Source organism: Rhincodon typus, chromosome 14 (assembly GCF_021869965.1).
Source record: "Rhincodon typus isolate 14 chromosome 14, sRhiTyp1.1, whole genome shotgun sequence".
In the NCBI taxonomy this organism is placed as follows: domain Eukaryota; kingdom Metazoa; phylum Chordata; class Chondrichthyes; order Orectolobiformes; family Rhincodontidae; genus Rhincodon; species Rhincodon typus.
In genome coordinates, this window is record NC_063345.1 from 28,131,396 (window position 1) to 28,150,545 (window position 19,150).

The window sequence follows — 19,150 nt, forward strand, 5'->3', positions numbered from 1 at the left end:
GCCAAGGTGGTGCAATCTGCAGCTAGATATTCAAGGCCCAGAATTGCTTGACAGCACCTAGAAAGGCCATCTGCAGCCTGAAAGTTAGCAGCTTTTCAGGAAGCATGCTATAGCCTTTGGAGTAATAGTGCATAAGTGTACCAGGCCTGGCACAGGCACCTGCAAGACAGATTCCATGAGGGTGCGTAAGGGTAATTGATTATTTTATTTTTGTATGGAAATTGGAAGGTTGGTTGGACCTAGTTAGTAGGGAATAGTTGCTTTGTGGTGATCTTATGTTAGCATGGTGGCTAAGAGGTTGCTGTGATACTCCATAATTGAGGAACAGATACGTGTGGAACTGTTGTCTAACAGAGATTTGGGATTGTGTTCCATGGAACAGTAGTGGTAATTATAAATAGCCCAGCCCTGAAGGGGATATAACAGTGCCTGCCTCCTTCACATTGCTTCTTCTCCCTCTTCTTGCTCCTCAGGTTCACAGTGTATCCTTAGTGTATGGGCTATCCCTTCAATGATGTCACAATGATGGATCATAGCCCTGAATGACTTAAGAACATATTGCATTTTTAAACAAGATGTTTTTTAAGAGACAGACAAGCCAAGAATGGCTGAAAATGTAAATCCTGAGAATAGCATTCACTGAATTCATTCAAAGTCCCAATGTGAACCTGTGACTTGCCACACCTGTAGAGTATTAGAGGAACCCCAAACAGAGAGACTTAAAAGGAAGAAATGCGATCTGAAAACTGATGGGCTTTCCTATTGAGAGGAGAAAACTCTTGGTTATATCCCAAATATGAGTCGAAACACATATTTGTATTTTACCCTGTCAGGAATACACAAGAACAGGGGTTAAAATCCTTTCAGCTCCAATCTCAGCATGAAAGTTGGTTTATGTGGTTGTGTGATTTAGTGTGCTGTGAAAGTTACTGCTTGAGGACAGCCATTAGACATCACTACGATGCAGCTGAATCAAATCTCTCTCTCTCTGAGTTCTAGAAGTCAGGCCAGCCAGCGAAGCCTTCACCAAAGAGGAAACAGGACAAAGCCAAGGATATCAAAATCAACTGTTTCACTAATAATGTCAGCCTTACTGGTATCATCCAGCTTAATGGCTGCAATATTTCACTTCATGTTCTTCACAAACCCAGAGACATTTTTATATATTTTTAATTGTCATCTTTTTATTTAATTCATATTCCAATTGGTACATTTATTATCTTTTCTCGTGTTTAAATAGCTAATAAACTCACCCTTTCATTAACACAAGGAAGCCTGGTTAATATGGCACCTATTAAAACATAAAGATGTTTGATTAGGATAAGGTATCCTCAAAGGGAAAGGATCTCAATAACTTTCTGCAATTCTAGAAACCATCAAGCTCAGAAGAGTGACTGGTAATTAATCAGCAACTAACTTGGGAGTGGTTAATGATGCCTTGAAATAGGTCAAAAATGACACAACATCAGATATTAATGAGCGAGACTCTGAAAGCTTGTGAATTCAAATAAACCTGTTGGACTATAGCCTGTGTCATGTGATTTTTGACCTTGTCCACCCTAGTCTAACAATGGCACCTCCACATCATGGTCTTCAAATAGCACTGATAGGGAAATCCTTCCTGCTACAATGCCTGTGTTCAAGCGTGTATGTTTAAGACAGAGCATTATCTGGCCCGGTACGGTCAAAAACGACAGTGCTAGTGCTAAGTCAGTGATACACATTGACTGATATCACAACTCACACACTCCAAACACTTCCGGCACAAACACCTAAAGTACATACTAATTCCTCAACAAATTTAAATCTGACACAAATTGTACTGGACACGAGATTATTTTGGTACCAAATCCATACTGTGTAGACAACAGGTGCTAGAGAATCAAAATTTGTGTTCGGAGTTTGCAAATGCAGTGTGTGATAAATGTAAATGTTCCAGTTATTCAACAGGGGGAGCCCTTCCATAATTGACATCAACTGCACAAAGACCTTCGTATGAATGTTGCTTTGAGTTCCTTACAGATTGCAACATGGCATGTAAAGGACATTTATTTGGCCAGCACTGCAATCCCTCATTTGAAAATCACACCACGTACTTTTTACCCACAATTTTTTTAGTTTGAAACGTTTGGATTCCATTGAACAATTACTTTCTTGCACTGCAAAAGCTTAGTATCTTGATGAAATACAACAAACAGGAATGAAATGGAAGTCCCAGGGAATTCAGCTCTTGTAGGGTTACGCTGTATAAAATCAACTGAAAATATTGAACAGTCAAGCCGAGTTATAAAAGCATGTTCTCTGTTGTGCTTTGATAATTCACTTTTCTCTTCTCTGTATTAACAGTAAAAATCGTACACATTGATGTATTATTACCTGTCAAAACTAAAATTACAATGATGGCAAGCTGCGTACTAACAAATACCCAGAAGACTAAATCACACAAATCCATGAAGGTATACAACTATTAGATTTATGCTGTACAAATTTCAGGTCATGCACTAAGCACATTCATCCAAATTTAAATGAATTTTCAGCAGTCCTGAAAAATGATTTGATTGACTGACTATTAATCAGATTCAAGACAATACATTAAAGTATAACACGTCAGTTTAATATAAATAAATATGTTTCTTCAAATATCAAGAGATCTCATATTTTACACATTTTAAAAATCTTTAAAGAATGCAACATTAGGAGGGTAACACAACTTTCAAGATTAAATTCCAAATGTGCAGTAATAACTGTTGAAGTCATGAGAACTTTTCAGCTTTGTTTTTAAACCCTGTACAATGAGAATGCATTTTGAATATGATAGGATACATTCTGGAAGGTCTTCAAGATATTACCTTTCAGGGTTTGTTTGCATTGAATTGCAGAATAACACATCCAAAAGGTTAGTTTCATACTTGAAATTAGAATAAGCACTGAAAGAAATATGGTGGTTACGCCTTCTAAACAAATCTGACTGCATTGAGAAATTATTCAACTCATAATCAAATGTTAATGGAAGACTGGTAGGATAGTGAGTTTAGTTGTTATTCAACTTCATAATGAGGACTAAAGGGGCACACAGTGAAGCAGTCACTTGAAACAATAACCTGAGGCTGTTACTTCCACAAGGTATCTGGATTGTTATCCTGCAGGATAAGGCTCTTAATAGCTCTAAGCCTCCTGCACAACATGTCTTCTTGAACAATGACAAGAATGAAAGACAGTGCTGACAGAATAAATAACTAATCATTGTCTGTTTGCCGAATTTACCAATTCTATTTTTCTACTCTGAAAACATTCTGCAGGTTTCCAACAGATATCTGTATGCATTTAAAACAAATAATTATAGGACTTGTTGCAGCATAGATTCTGTAAGGTTGCAAATTATGTATAAGTGTGTAAATTATGTGTTACAGTAGTTACTAAGATCCTCAACATGGCAATTTGAAAATCTCATAAGATTTTTATTTTAAGAAGAAGTAGTTGTTAATGCACAGAGCTTTCAAATTATTTTAACTTTAATTGATTTGTGATTAAAAATCCAAATTATCATTGTGCCATCTTTGGAAACAGGTTGCGTGGAGGAATCCTTGTTTTGGTCATAACATGCCCTCAGAAACAATGTTGCCAAGTGCCCCTGTACAGATATGTATATTTTAATCTTTGCATCTTTTGATATGCAGGTTTCAAATTATATTGAAAGGCAAATTTTCCATATGTGCAAGGAGCAATAGCATTGGGAATCATTTCATATTCTGTGCCCATGAATTCATCATTAAGAATGCAGTATTAGTTTCTGACAATGTTGTGGATCTGAAAGGAGATGAGATTACAGTTCACCAGCAATGAACTGAATTCCCACAGTGCTTTCTTCTGTACGAAAAGCATCTCATTTCTCAACCACCTCAGCTGGGCTGTCAGCAAAGAAAAGGCATATGAATCTCAAAACATTCATTATGTTAATCTACTATGTTAATTTGGTTATAATCAGAATGATTCGGGAGGGTGGGGATGGAGTTTGACATTCATTTCAGCATTGAGAGAAAAGTCTAGCTGCTGGGAATATGATCCAGGATGATAAAGATATTAATCCTGTCTCCATACCAAAAATCACTTCTTCTCAGACAGTGACTACATAGGGAAAAGAAAACATTATTTTTTATGTTTTATTATCGAGTATGAATCGATAGAATGTCACAGAATCCCCTCAATACAGGTTAAGTCTTTTTTTTCTTGCTGTTTTCCATGACTGTTCTGATTGCTACCAAAGCAACTGTGTTGTGCAGTAAAGTGCATTGAATGGGATTGTCTGCAGGCACTGTTTAGAAGATTTGAATTGTGAAGCTAAGCAATGTCAGCTGGCCAAAATGATGAAACACTTCTATCAATTCACAAGTAATTTGATCAGACAAAAGAATTGATCAAATTAACACTTTCCACAATGGTTTCAAAGATAATATACTTTAGTATGGCACAAAATTTAATCCTGGTTAAAAGCTCAATGGTTCACTCTTCCAAAAGGCAATGCAAAAGCTTCACATTTCAGTGCTCCTTTGCAGATTTGTTAAATTGCATCTTTTTTCTCTCTATTTGTTCTATTTGCACTTGCCAATGCTTGACTGGTATGTTGATGGCATCGACTTTTCTCATCATTGTTTTCAATTGAATTCCAAAAATCCTAAAAGCATATCTGCCAATTAAAGCAACTGTGGGTTATACATAAGATAAAAAAAAAACAATGCCTTATGGGCGTGCAATTTGACTTAGTCTTTTTGGTGGTATACTCACTTCTTCAATTCTGATGCCTCTGTTCAAATACAAACGTCAGACAACAATATTTTGTTGTTTTCCCTCTTTCCCCAGTCTCCACCCAGTGAAACAGATTAAACTTATTTGTGCATGGATCTCCCTCTAGTGGAATAGCTGAGAAAAAGAAAATTGAATGAGGTAGGCAAGTTTCAATGATTGGTTGGCCTGATAACAAACTCCTGATCATTTTGTTGGAGTCTACCTCAGCTGCCTTAGAGTGAAGCCATATTGGAATTTGCTTAGCACATCATAGAACAGGAAGACCATTATGGCAAATGTTTTTCCCGAATTCAGACTATGTATGTGACTGCTGTTGAATGATTTCCAGCTATGTTGTAAGCTGTCTGCACTTTTCTTTATTGGAGTCAATATCAGCTCTGAGCGATAGCACATACCTTCCATGAAATGCCATGTGAGACAACTGCATATAATTTAATCATTTTAATCCAATTATCAAAATAATTATAGCAAAATGCCAAAATAAGACTGTATACGCTTTATTATAAACACAAATTATCAATGCTAGTGAGATAACAAGGTGTAGAGCTGGATGAACACAGCAGGCCAAGCAGCATCAGAGGAGCAGGAAGGCTGATGTTTTGGGCCTAGACCCTTCAAAATGCTAGTGGTCAGTGAAATGAAACATCAATCTTCAAATAGTGTGCTACTCTTTGGAATAAATTTTCTCGTATTTTAGAAATCAGTAATTTCAATTTCCAAGTCTAGTGTACCATGTTGATGTAGACACTGAAAACAACTTTACAGAAATGAGTGAAAATCTGTTTTATTTTTCTCTGTAATTAAAATTGTTGTTTAAGTTGGATCTCAGATAACTAAATTTCACTCTGCACATCAACCAGTCAACTAATGAGTAAAACGGGCATTCTTTTGCTTGGCCATTTGCAACATGCTTAAGTGACCTTCCTCTTCATGTTGCAAACAGGAGGCCAGTGACTTTTATTTAATAAACTTCAATGTAACGAGGCAGAAAATAGGTGGCACGTACCAGAGGGCAATAATCAGCTTCATGCATCAGTATTATTTAATATTCAGCGTTTGTGTTTTTTAAAGGTGAAGGATGCAATCTTCAAAAACCAAAAAATAATTACAATTTCACCCGGGAAGTCTGCAATGTCAGGTTAAAATCAAACAGGGACGCCTTTTCTAAAGTACATGTTTTCAGCACCACAAAAAAAGGATTGTTGCAACAGTTACCAGGCAGAAGTTGAATGATCCCTGCAAGTTATTATAGAAAGTGCCTATTCTTTTTTAGACAGTTGCCAGAGTACCTGAGAAGTCAGTGAAATAAAGATGGATAGTGCATCACATTCATCCTTATCGATACCAAACAGAGGGCAACGTACTCACACCATTAAATGCCAGGTTGACAGCAGTCCACAAGCAGCTGTGCTTTACCCTTGAACCAGCAGGTATTCAAAGAAAATGCTATTTCGTTTGATCTTGGGACTCATTCCTGACCCAACAATCTAAATTTGGCTTGCTGACAATAAATTCTGTGCTGCGATGTTTGTGCAATCTCAAACACCGCTCTCATTCTGAGTGAAGAGCTTCTATTACAGTCACACATTAAGCAGGGTCTCTTTTTCAAAAGCATACAAAACAATGAACGTACAGATACACACACAGAGACACACACACAAACGCACATCCGACCTTATACAAGTCCACCAGTTCACATTACCATACTGAAGTCTTGCCATGCTGAGAGGTTCGGGCCATCCCATCCCTTCAAAATGCACTCTACAGAAGATGAAATAAATCCACTTTCATATTCTTTCAACATATCCTGCAGATTCCTGATGTGAGAACAAGCTGAATTATACCAAGACCTGATTGTCTCTCAGGATCTGACGAGAATTAGCTAATTCCTTTGTGGATGCCAGGCAATCAGCTCAATACTACAGACTCCTCACACTCTTACAACCTAAATGACAGGAGATAACTGCCAATCCCCAACTGCTTCTACTGTAAGCAGGAACAGAAGCACACACATATTAACATCACTGGAACGTACCATACATTGCTGCTGCTGGAGGGGGAGACAAGACAATACGACTCGACATTCTTAAGCAGCAAAAGCATCACCTTCTCACTTCAAGAATACTTTTATATTAACTGTGTGTTACTCATTACAGTTTCATAAACAATTAAGATTCTGTGAAACGTATAAACCAAGAAGATACATTTAAAAATTTGAAGGAATCACCACAATTTTAGGAAACATATTTTAATATAAAAGTATTTTAAATATCGATATTATTCACAAGTTAAGAAAATGAAAACTCCCACAAGTGCGGACTATCTAAATGGGGTCAAATCTCTCTGGAGATTTACGGGAGGTAGTTAGTACCTGAAAAAGTGTTAACTGATATCACAAAATAAATTCTGCCCGTCCAGATATAAAAGGATTTTTCATTGGGGAAGCTCACAAATTGTTCGGTTGTGTGTACTAGAATGTCTCTTCGCAGTGATCTCTCTTAGATCCAGCCTAATGTATTACAGGAGACTATTATGTAACTCAGAGGTAATGTAACTAATTACCAAATATGATGTAAAAGATCTATTCAAGTTTGTCAAGCCTGAGCCTATCTTCTGCTGAAGATTTTGTGTGGCCATCTTTCCGCACTTATATCAGTAACACAGACTAATAGTGAACCAAGATGGCACCGGGGTGTGGCGCCATTTTGCGAGCTGTCTGCAGCAGATCTTAATTCTTACATGTTTTATAATCATTCTGCTCTTCTAAACCACAATTCTAAGTATATCAGAATTACTAATAATGTTTTCTTAAATCTGCTTTCAGGTTTGAGAATCTTCCAATTGACAAGGCTTGATTACTAAATTTGGAGGCTGCCCAGAGGGATCAGAGGCCTTCTGGCCTCTCGCAGGCCTGACCTCAAAACCAGAGCCAAGGCCCGATCAGGGAGGGAGCCAGATCTGACCCCGCGGTGACCCAACATCGAAGAGGCTCGACTGAACCAACCACAAGACTTCCCAGAATGCTCAAGGCTGCGACTGGTGCCCAGGACCCCATCAGGAGCACTCACTCACTTTCCGGAGCAGCAGGCTTCCTCCACCGATGCCTGGGATTGACCAGGAGCAGCCACTTACCCAGGAAATGTGGAGACATGCTGGATTTAAGATGAGACTAAAACTTCAGGGTTTCAAATCTCCCTCCTTGGCAAATACCTGGCAAATGTCCAAGCCATTGAGAAAAAAACAGGTAAACTGAAAGCTAGATTCACCTTCCAAAAGGAATTGAGGGATAGCTATATGCTCTGTTTTACAGAGACATGGCTCGCTCCTGCTGTACTGGACTGTGCCTTACAAGCTGAGAATTTCCCACTTCACTGAATGGACAGCTCAGCATCCTCAGGCAAGGCAAGGGGTGGTAGGGTCTGCTTGCTGATCAACACCTCCTGGTGCTCAGACGTAGCGACCCTAGCAAGTTACTGCCCTCTGAACCTAGAATAACTTACAGTAAACTACTGGCCGGGCGAGTTCACCTCCATTATCCTGACAGCGGTCTATATCCCACCTGACGCGGAAGTGATGAGTGCACTCGATGTAGTATACAATGCTACAAACAAACAGTCTTGAGACGGAATACCCTGAGGCCTTGCTCATTGTAGCTGTTAACATCAACTAGGCCAAGGATGTGCTACTAAAATACTATCAACACGTCTCCTGTTCCACTAGAGGTCCGAACATCGTTTACTGTTGCTCTACAACCATCACAGATACCAACCGCTCCATCCCCCATCCGCACCTTGGAAAATCAGATCACGACACTGTGCTCCTTCTCCCGGCTTACAAGTAGAAATTAAAGGGTGAGGACCTAGTACAGAAAGTAGTGCAGTATTAGTCTGAGGCAACAGAAGGGCTTCTATGGGACTGCTTAGAGTTGTAAACTGGTCCATATTCAAGAACTCAGTGACTTATCGAAATGACTATGCCACTACCCTTACATATTTCATCAGTGAGTACATGACTGCATGGAGAAGAAATTATTCGGAATGTTCCCCAACCAGAAACCATGGATGAACCTGGAGATCAGCTCAGATCTGAGGCATACACGTCGAGCAACACTGAATTATACAGGAAATCCAGGTAGGACCTTTGTAAGGCCATCAGAGACACCAAGAGGCAATACTAAACTAAGCTTGAGATCCAAACGAACCACACACACACCTGCTGGTTGTGCCATGGCTTGCACGACATATTGGGTTACCAAGCAAATGAGAACAGAATCACAGGCAATAATACATCATTGTGTTGAACTGCTGCTTTGAATTGCTGCAGTCCATTTGGAGTGGGTACATCAGAGGTATAGATAGAGTGATGGCCAGAGACTTTTTCCTAGGATGGAGGTAGCTATTACGAGGGGGCATAGTTTTAAAGTGAGTGGAGATAGATATAGGGGAGACGTCAGAGGTAGGTTCTTTACTCAGAGAGTGGTACGGGCGTGGAATACATTGCCGGAGCGGGTAGTGGAGTCGGCCTCATTAGGGGCATTTAAGTGGCTATTAGATAGGCATATGGATGATAGTATAAGGTAGAGGTGGAGGTTAGATAAACCTTAGGTTTAGGGTAAACGTTCGGCACAACATCGTGGGCCGAAGGGCCTGTACTATGCTGTACTGTTCTTTGTTCTATGTTCCATGTTCTATCTCGACGTGACAAGCTCAATGCATTCTAAGCTCGCTTTGAACAGAAGGTCAGTGAAATGATGCTACCTATCCCAACACCCATGGTCACTGTCGCAGGCGATGGATAGGCTTTCTTGGGAGTGAACCCACAGAAAGCGATTGGCTCCAGTGGATCCCCCAGCAGTGCACTCAGATTCTGTGGGGACCAGCTGATGGGAGTACTCACAGATATCTTTAACCTCTCCTTACTACAATGTGAGGTTTCCACCTGCTTCAAGAAGACCACCATCATCCCAGCGCCAAAGAAAACTCACGTAGTATGCCCTTTGCCTCTGACCTCCATAATTATAAAGAGCTTTGAAAGGTTAGTCATGGCTCATATCAACTCCAGCCTCCCAAATTGCCTTGACCTTTACAATCAGCCTACTGGTGCAGCAGGTCCATGTCAGAAGCCGTCTCCCTGGCCCTACATTTATCCCTGGAACAACGAGAAAACAAAGATACCTTCGTCAGGCTTCTACTCATTCCAATCTCAGGTGACTGTCTGCGTGGAGCTTGCACGTTCTCCCCGTGTCAGCATGGGTTTCTGCCGAGCGCTCCGGTTTCCCCCACAGTCCAAAGATGAGCAAGTTAGTTGGATTGGCCATGCTTAATTGCCCATAGTTTTCAGGGAGGTGTAAGTTAGAGGCATTAGCCATGGGAAATGCAGAGTTACAGGGATAGGGTAGGGGGATGAGTCTGGGTGGGATGAATCTTCGGAGGGTCGGTGAGGACTTGTTGGGCTGAATGTCCTATTTCCACTGTGTGGGGATTCTGTGATTCTACGACCGCAGCTCCGCCTTCAACGTCATTATTCCAAACCGACTTATCTCTAAACTCCGATAGCTAGGTCTCAGTTTCTCCTATCTGTAACTGCATCCTCAACTACCTGACCATAGACCAGAATCAGTTAGAATAGGCAACAACACCTCCTCCACCTTAACCCTCAGTACAGGTGCCCCGCAAGGCTGCAAACCAAATCCCCTACTCCTTACACATCTCGACTGGGTGGGCAAATTCTGCCCCATCTCCATTTACAAGTTTGCTGATGACACCACCGTTGTAGGTTGGATCTCAAACAACGAGACAGGATACAGGAAAGAGATCGAGTGCTTAGCGGCATGGTGTAAAGGCACTAATCTCTCCATTGATGCCAGCAAAATGACGGAGCATTGACTTCAGGAAGCGGAGTGCAGTGCGTGTCCCTGTCTACATCAATCATGCTGAGGTGGAGATGGTCAAGTGCATCAAGTTTCTGGGAGTGATGATCACCAACAATCTGTCCTGGTCCACCCATGTTGATGTGACGGTCAAGAAGCACAACAATACCACTAATTCCTCAGGAGGCTAAGGAAATTCAGGATGTCCACAAAGGCTCTTATTAATTTTTATAGATGCACCGTAGAAAGCATCCTATCTGGATATAGCACAGCACGGTTTAGCAACTGCTTTTCCTAAAACCACAAGAAATTGTAGAGTTGTGAACACAGTCCCATCTGTCATGCAAACCAGCCTCCCATCCATTGAATTCATCTATACTTCCCGCTGCCTCTGGAAGCAACCAACGTAATCAAAAACCCCTCCCACTTTTGTTACACTGTCTTCCATCAGGCAGAAGATTTAAAAGTTTGAGTGCACATACGGACAGATTCAAAAACAGCTTCTTCCCCACTGTTATCAGAATTTTGAACAGACCTCTCTGTACCTTCTCTGTGGCTATAACATTGTATTCTGCACTCTGTTCTGTCACCCTAATGCACTTTATATGGTACAATCTGCCTGTACAGCATGTAAAACAACACTTTTCACTGTATCTTGGTACATGTGACAACAATAGTTTGTTTGTTTGTTTCAAACAAACGCCAGATAAGAAGGGTGATTTGAGCAAATCTACCCTTCATAAATATCACCACAAAACATAGCGGAGAGATTTGTGTTAACACATAAGGATTGGAATCAAAAAATTGCTTGGTCTGCTTTGGATATGACAGAGATGATGCAGATTTGAGGCCACAATTTGGCCATATGGTTTCAAACCCAATCTCCAAACTCAGATCCTGGTTCTGTTACACTTGTACTTTTTCAAAATATGCTGTTGCTTTTGCTTTTCCATTTATAATTTTATTTGCTTTTGCTCTGAAATTCCCATGAACCAATATTGAAGTCTTAAGAATGGTGAGTGACAAATAAAATTTAACACCTATTATAAGTTTGGCTGCTGTCTTCATGTGTTTATTTAGGCCTCTGACCAAATTCTGATAAAATTTTCCATGCGTGTGCATCTTTAATTCATCATATCTGCTGAAAGCTTTGTCACAGTGGTATGGATATTCACCATATTTGCAAACATAATTCTCCATTATTGGCAGATTTCTAGCCATCAAATCGTCTTCTTCCCTCCAAAAAGTACAGAGAGAGTCCCAAAGGCTTTAACACATTAGATCACATTTGAAAGTTCACTCATGGGTATGTATCAGGAGATTCTCTGCAGTAGGAAAGGCGTCTGATACAAAGCCTCACATATCTCACTCTGAAATGACCTTCCTTTCACGTGTGACTTTTTGAGGTTCTTGTAGAAACTTCTGTGACGATCCTTCAGGAATCACTCAGGGATTGTTCAAGACGACTAGAAAATGAAGAATGTAATACTCCTATTTAAGAAAGGCAGAAGACAGGAAACTATAGGCCGGTTAGCCTGACGTCTGTCATTGATTAGATTTTAAGAGTCCATTATTAAGGATGAGATTGTGGAGTACTTGGAAGTACATGATAAAATAGGGCTGAGTCAGCATAACTTCATCAAGGGGAGGTCATATATGACAAATCTGCTATAATTCTTTGAGGAGGTAATGAGCAAGTTAGACAAAGAACAGCCAGTGTACGTGATCTATTGGGATTTCTAGAAAGTCTTTGACAAGGTGCCACACAGGAGGCTGCTAAATACAAGCCCATGGTGTTCGGGCCAAGATACTGGCATGGATAGAGGATTGGCTGACTGACAGAAGGCAGAGAGTGGGGACAAAGGGATCTTTTTCAGGATGGCAGCTGGTGACTATTGGTTGGTGTCAGCATTGAGACCACAACTACTGACATTGTACATTAATGATCAGGATGAAGGAACTGAGGGTATTGTTGCTAAGTTTGCAGATGACATGGAGATAGGCAGAGGGGCAGGTAGTGTTGATGAAGCAGGGAGGCTGCAAAAGGACTTGGATATGCTAGGAGAATGGGCGAAGTGGCAGATAGAATACAATGTGGGAAACGGTGAAGTTATGCATTTTGGTAGGAAGAATAAAGGTATAGACTATTTTCTAAATGGGATAAGGCTTTAGAATTTTGAAGCACCAAGGTTCTTGGGAGTCCAAGGTTAGGATTCCCTTAAGGTTAACATGCAGATTCATTCGACATTTAGGAAGGCAAATGCAATGTTCGCATTCATTTCAAGTTGGTGGGAATACAACAGCAGATATGTACTGCTCAGGCTGTAAAAGGTTCTCGTCAGACCATATTTATAATATTGTGGTGGTTTTCAGCACCATCTCTAAGGAAGGATGTGCTGGCATTGATGGGGGTCCAGAGGAGGTTTACAAGTATGATTCCAGGGTTGAAGGGCTTGTATTATGAGGAGTGGTTGAGGACGCTGGGTCTGCACTCAATGCAGTTTAGTGGGATGAGGGGAGGGTCTGATTGAAATTACAGAATACTGAGAGGCCTGGATAGAGTGGACATCAAGAAGATGTTTTCGTGAGTAGGGGAGACTAGGATCTTGGGCCACAGCCTCAGAGTGAAGGGATGACACTTTTGAACTGAGATGAGGAGGATATTTCTTCAGTCAGAGAGTGGTTAATCTGTAGAATTTGTTGGCGCAGAAGACATTGGAGGCCAAGTCATTAAGTGTATTTAAGGTAGAAATAGATAGGTTCTTGATTGGTAAGGGGATCAAGGGTTAAAGGGAAGAAGGCAGGTGGGGTTGATAAACATATCAGCCATGATTGAACAGTAAAACAGGAAAAACACTGCGCCATATGTTAAAATAATAAAGTCTTTTTCTTTGGTGATCCACACACCCTTGAAAAATGCTTCCATTTGGAGCACAAGTAGCAGATTTTTTTTTCCCTTGAGTTGGACGTAGCATTGTAACTCACTGAGTATTTCCAGAGTTTGGGCACTGTTTGAGATTATCTGATCATGACTGGGCACATGTTGATGAGATCAATGAGGTCTCCTTCCCCTGCCCTTACACTTGAGCTGGTTGGGTTGTCTGTGTCTGTAACCCTGAGTCCAAGAGTCCATTCTGATTGAATTGCCAAGGCCATAGATTTTTCAAGGTCATCATCCTCCACGACATCTTCCCTAATCCGTGGAATTGAAATATCTTTAATTAATTGGTCACACATTTTTTTAGCTGAACGAGTTTTCATGTAGAAACTGATTGCAGTAATGCTGCCCCATGCTGCTTTAAAGACTCACCATTTCTGCGACATCTCTGTTGGAATGTATATTGTTCAGTCATCACATTTCTCTTTTGTTCAAAGTATTTTGCAAAAAGGCTAACTGCCTTATAAAATGTTGAGATATCTTCGACGAGCTGCTTGAATATTCACTGATCTCCTACTTAGTGATACGGTAGAAGTATTTGCTGGGTTATGGACCATTGCAACATCAGAACTGTCTATCACCATCATGACCCCCACATCTGTCACTGTCAGGATATTGTGGGGGGGGGGGGGGTTTCCTTGGGGGGGGGGGGTTCTCCTGGCAAAGAAATAAATGGTGCAGGGGGTTCCATAGATTTAAACTGTTCATAATTTTTACCATGTGTTGTGCTGGGATTGAACTACTGTATATCTTAAATATCTCAGACTAATAAAAAGATTGTTCTCAATTCAAATAGTTTAGAAACATCACTTCAACATCTTAGAAGTTTGAAGAACTTTCAATTACATGCGGTCAGAGAGCTAAGTGCAGCTTGTCTTAATTTCTAGCAGGAGTCAAATCATTTGACTTACTAGCTCCATCTACAGGCTAAATCAATCAAGCACTATAACAAAGACTTATGATCAGACAAGATTAATCAATCGTGATAAGTACATTGAAGACTGGTCAGCAAATGTTAGCGCTGAAAACAATTTAAGTGTGCCTTTTACAGCATGCCAACTGTTTGTACAAAATAAATCAATTCTGTCATCCAGAACTATATGCAGTTCCCTAGATGAGGCTTAAATAACGCTCTGTATTGTTCTAGCATCATCTCCTTGCTCGTAAAGATTATACTTCAGCAGGTAAAGTAAAATATCCTCTACTGCTTTTTAATCACATCCCATCGAAATGTCTTACGTTTGGAGAGACTTGTGAAATGAAATCCAAGGTCCCCCTGTTCTTTTCAATTCTCTTTGTTGCTCTTCCATTTTCTTTCCCAATCTTTAAAACCTATTGGTTGAGGAGATAGACTGTTGTTTCTATCATTCACGAAGATCCGAAATGCCTTATGGGCCCCATGGCTCTGCTAGAAACTCACAGTTCCAGAAAGCTCCAGGTTAAAGTGTGGCAGGGGGAAAAAAAAGTCAAACCACAAACAATGGTTCAAGATGCCTCGCTTCAGCAAGATTAGATCATATAATATTCAGAAAATGTTGGAAATAAACTGCTGATTTATCATCATTGATAAGTATATGAGTTTATTTTTTCTTATGCAGATGCTATTCACTTCTAACATTATCAATACTTCTATATCCTGTATGATATTTACAAATATAGGAATTTAGTTCATTCAGTTTCAGGACTTTGAAGTTAGTCTCTGCATCATTTAAAACCGCAGAGGTAATTTTCAAGTCCTGAACTGCTACTGGAAATCAAAAGTTCAGATGCATACCGTCAATATTACCTGTACACATCAGTACCTGTGCAAAAACAACTGTAATACAGTTTCTTTCACGGTTTCACGTAATTCAAGTCACAAATTCTTGGAAATGACTGGATATTGTAGACAGTACTAATTTGATAAAAATCAAAAGGGCAAACGTCATTATAGATTAATAATATTAACACGAGCTGATTGAATCATATCTGACAATGCAGCTGATAGTCATTTGAACTGAGCTGGCCACATCAGCCAGGATTTCACTTCACTCCATCTCCCAATCATTTTTAAACTTTATTTTTCTGATGCTATTAAGTAATTTTTTCTATGTTTCTACTTTCTAATTTCCACACATTAGGATCAATATGGATGGAATAATTACTTACAGCAAAGAAGTCAATTTGAATAACACCTTCGGTGAAAAAAATCTCCTTCTAGTGCTGATGCTGAGGTTATGTATTATATTTACAGATTTCCCAAGCAACAGATTTGTCAAATTATCTCTCTCAATCCCTCAAAGACAATCTTTTTGTGCAGTCCCTCTCGAATTGTGGGTCCTCAGGTGGCTGAACAGTCCAATTCTGGATCCACACACCTTGCCACAGGTGTTTGAAGAGATGGGTGGATGGATGCCTGGCTTTCTGCTTGCTCCCATTTGTCTTCATTCTTAGATTCTACTAGGGGCCTCTCAGAAATGCTTGGCATCTTTGCAGATGCTTCTTCTCCAGCTTGGGCGGTGAAAAAGTCCACAAGGGTCAATATCTGTCACCCTTTATTTACGCATGGAGACTCCCTTTATTTACACACCTTGACACTGATGCAGCTCCTTCAGAGCCAATTCTCAAGATGTCTCACACTCCTTATCTGTCAGCCAGAGGTCCCTGATTGGACCAGATTTACAGCCCCAATCAGTGAACTCATATTCTATGAGATCCACATGGCTGACCTCACTACAATCACGACACGTGGTTTTCAGCACAAGGCCCCCACAAGACATTGGGCATTTTATCAGGGATACTTTGAGGATATCTTTGAAGCATTTTCTCTGCCCTAATGGTAATCATTTGCTGTGACAGAGCTCAGAGTAGAAAACTCATTTTGGGAATCTTGTGCCAGGCTTGCAAACTCTGCAGCCCACCAAACACAGCTAACTGACACTAACCAGTGCCTCAGTACTAGAGATATTGGCCTGTGAGAGGACACTTATATTGGAGTACCTGGCTTGCCTTTGGATTTGCAGAGTTTTATGAAGACATCACTGGTGATATTTCTCGACAGATTTGAGTTGTCTGCCCTACATTTTCCATATTTCCAATGCATACAGAGAATAGGCAACACTATTGCCCTGAAGGCATTCAGTTTGGTGCCAGGTTTGAGGTTTTTGTCTTTGAATACTTTGTCCCTCAGTGTTTAAAAGTTTTGCTGGTGCATTAGAGGCAATTTCATATTTCATTACTAATGCCTACCCTCACTAAATGGTATGTGAATTGATTTCTCTTGTCCAGTGGCTCTGTTGTCATTGATTATTGGAGTACAGTGTTGCATGGAGGCTTGGTGGAGAATCTTTGTCTTCTGAATGTTTGGCCTAAAGTCCATTCTCTCATATGCCTCTTTTATGTGCTGAGAATGGTTTAGAGTTCAGCCTCTGAGTGTGCACACATGCAAGCATCATTGCAACTTGATGACAGAGGTTGGGATTCTCTTGGTTCTGCACTGAAGGTGATACAGGTTTCCTTGTTATCCTGTAGAGAAACTCCACTCCATCAGCAAGCTGCATGGAAATGGGGTGGAATGTTACAGCAAGGAAGATGGAGAAATGTATTGGTGCCATAACACAATCATACTCAACTCCAGTTAAATATATTGGGTCTGTGGATCATTCATTGGCGAAGCTCACAGCTTGCACGTTGTCATGCAGCAAGTGGAGAATAGTGACAAATTTCTCTGGGTATCCAAATTTGAAGAGAAAATTCAAACTTCTTCCTGTTTAACAGTATTGAAAGCCTTAGTGAGCTTGAGGAAGGGCCACGTATGAAGATTGCTGCTGTTCTGTGCATTTTTGTTGGAATTAGCTTGCCGTGAACATTATGTCCCCAATGCCTCTCAATGTAAGGACTCCATAACATGTCTCCAGTAAGAGCTCTTCAGCCATTGGGAAAAGGCAATTGAGGAGGAATTTTGCAATGACTTTCCTTATGGTGGGAGACACTTCTGCAATTTTTCCTACCTCCTTTCTTGAAGATATTCACTATTACCGTGTCATGTAGATCTGCTGACTACTTTTCCTCATTCTAGATAAGGGAGATATATGGTAAATGGAAAAGCCCTGGGGAAAATTGATGCACAGAGAGATCTCGGTGTTCAGGTCCATTGTACCCTGAGGGTGGCAACGCAGGTCGATAGATTGGTCAAGAAGGCATATGGCATGCTTTCATTCATTGGACGGGTCATGTTACAGTTGTATAGGACTTTAGTTCGACCACATTTGGAATACTGCGTACAGTACTGGTCGCCACATTACCAAAAGGATGTGGATGCTTTGGAGAGGGTACAGAGGAGGTTCACCAGGATGTTGCCTGGTATGGAGGGCGCTAGCTATGAAGAGAGGTTGAGTAGATTAGGATTATTTACATTAGAAAGACGGAGGTTGAGGGGGGACCTGATTGAGGTCTACAAAATCATGAGAGGTATAGACAGGGTGGATAGCAAGAAGCTTTTTCCCAGAGTGGGGGCCTCAATTACTAGGGGTCACGATTTCAGGATGAGAGGGGAAAAGTTTAAGGGAGATATGCGTGGAAAGTTCTTTACGCAGAGGGTGGTGAGTGCTTGGAACGTGTTGCCAGCGGAGGTAGTAGAGGAGGGCACGATAGCGTCATTTAAGATGAATCTAGACAGATACATGAATGGGCAGGGAGCAGAGGGATACAGATCCTTGGAAAATAGGTTTAGATAGAGGATCTAGATCGGCGCAGGCTTGGTGGGCTGAAGGGCCTGTTCCTGTGCCGTAACTTTCTTTGCTCTTTGTTCTTTGAGACGAGGCCTTGCAATCATTTTTACACTGTATTTCAGGATATCAGCAGGGATTCCATCTGTGCTGTGAGGCTTGTTGGTTCTTAGCTGTTAGATAGCCTGGAGTTGTGCTGAGGTGGTGGTGGGCAGCATGCTGTGCGATGCGGCACGCATCTCAAGGACGGAGTCTCAAAAAAATCACAGAATCGTTATGGTACAGAAAGAGCACATTCAGCCTATCATGGCTGCACCAGCCCTCTGTACATTTTGACCTTTTATTAAATTCCTGCCTTTTCACCATAACCCCATAGATTATTTCGCTTTAAATAATCATCAATGTTCTTTCGGATACCTCAATTAAGCCAGCCCCGACCACACTTCCAAGCAAACCCAAATTATTTGCTTTGTGAAGAGTGTTCTTTCTCACCTTGCATTTGTCTCTTTTGCAAAACACTTTAAAATTAAGTCTTCTGGTTATCAATCCTTTCACAAGTGGAAACAATTTCTCCCCATCTACTCTGTCCAGACTTCTACCTTGACTGTATCTAAACAATCACTAATGCAAGTAGCCCAATGTTCAATAGCCATTTCTCCTGACAACCTTTCATTCCAGCCTATCCTAGCCAGCTGAATTCTTACCCCATTGCAGTAGGCTTTCTGCCACTTGACTAATCTTACTCTGGATTGACCAACATCATTTTCCACTATCATCCTAAGCCTTATACTACAATGCTCACTGATTCCCAATATGCTCACTGTCATTTGACCG

At 40.7% G+C, this 19,150-nt stretch overlaps 1 protein-coding gene across 1 annotated transcript in view; it reads right to left on the reverse strand.

Annotated features, from left to right (window-relative positions):
- LOC125484895 (teneurin-1-like) overlaps positions 1–14,925 on the reverse strand; it is a 313,884-nt gene extending 298,959 nt beyond the window's left edge. Inside the window, exon 1 of the mRNA XM_048605477.1 lies at positions 14,850–14,925. The gene's annotated coding sequence lies outside the window, so the exon portion shown is untranslated. The remainder of the gene's footprint in view (positions 1–14,849) is intronic.
- Between the last annotated feature and the right edge of the window lie 4,225 nt (positions 14,926–19,150).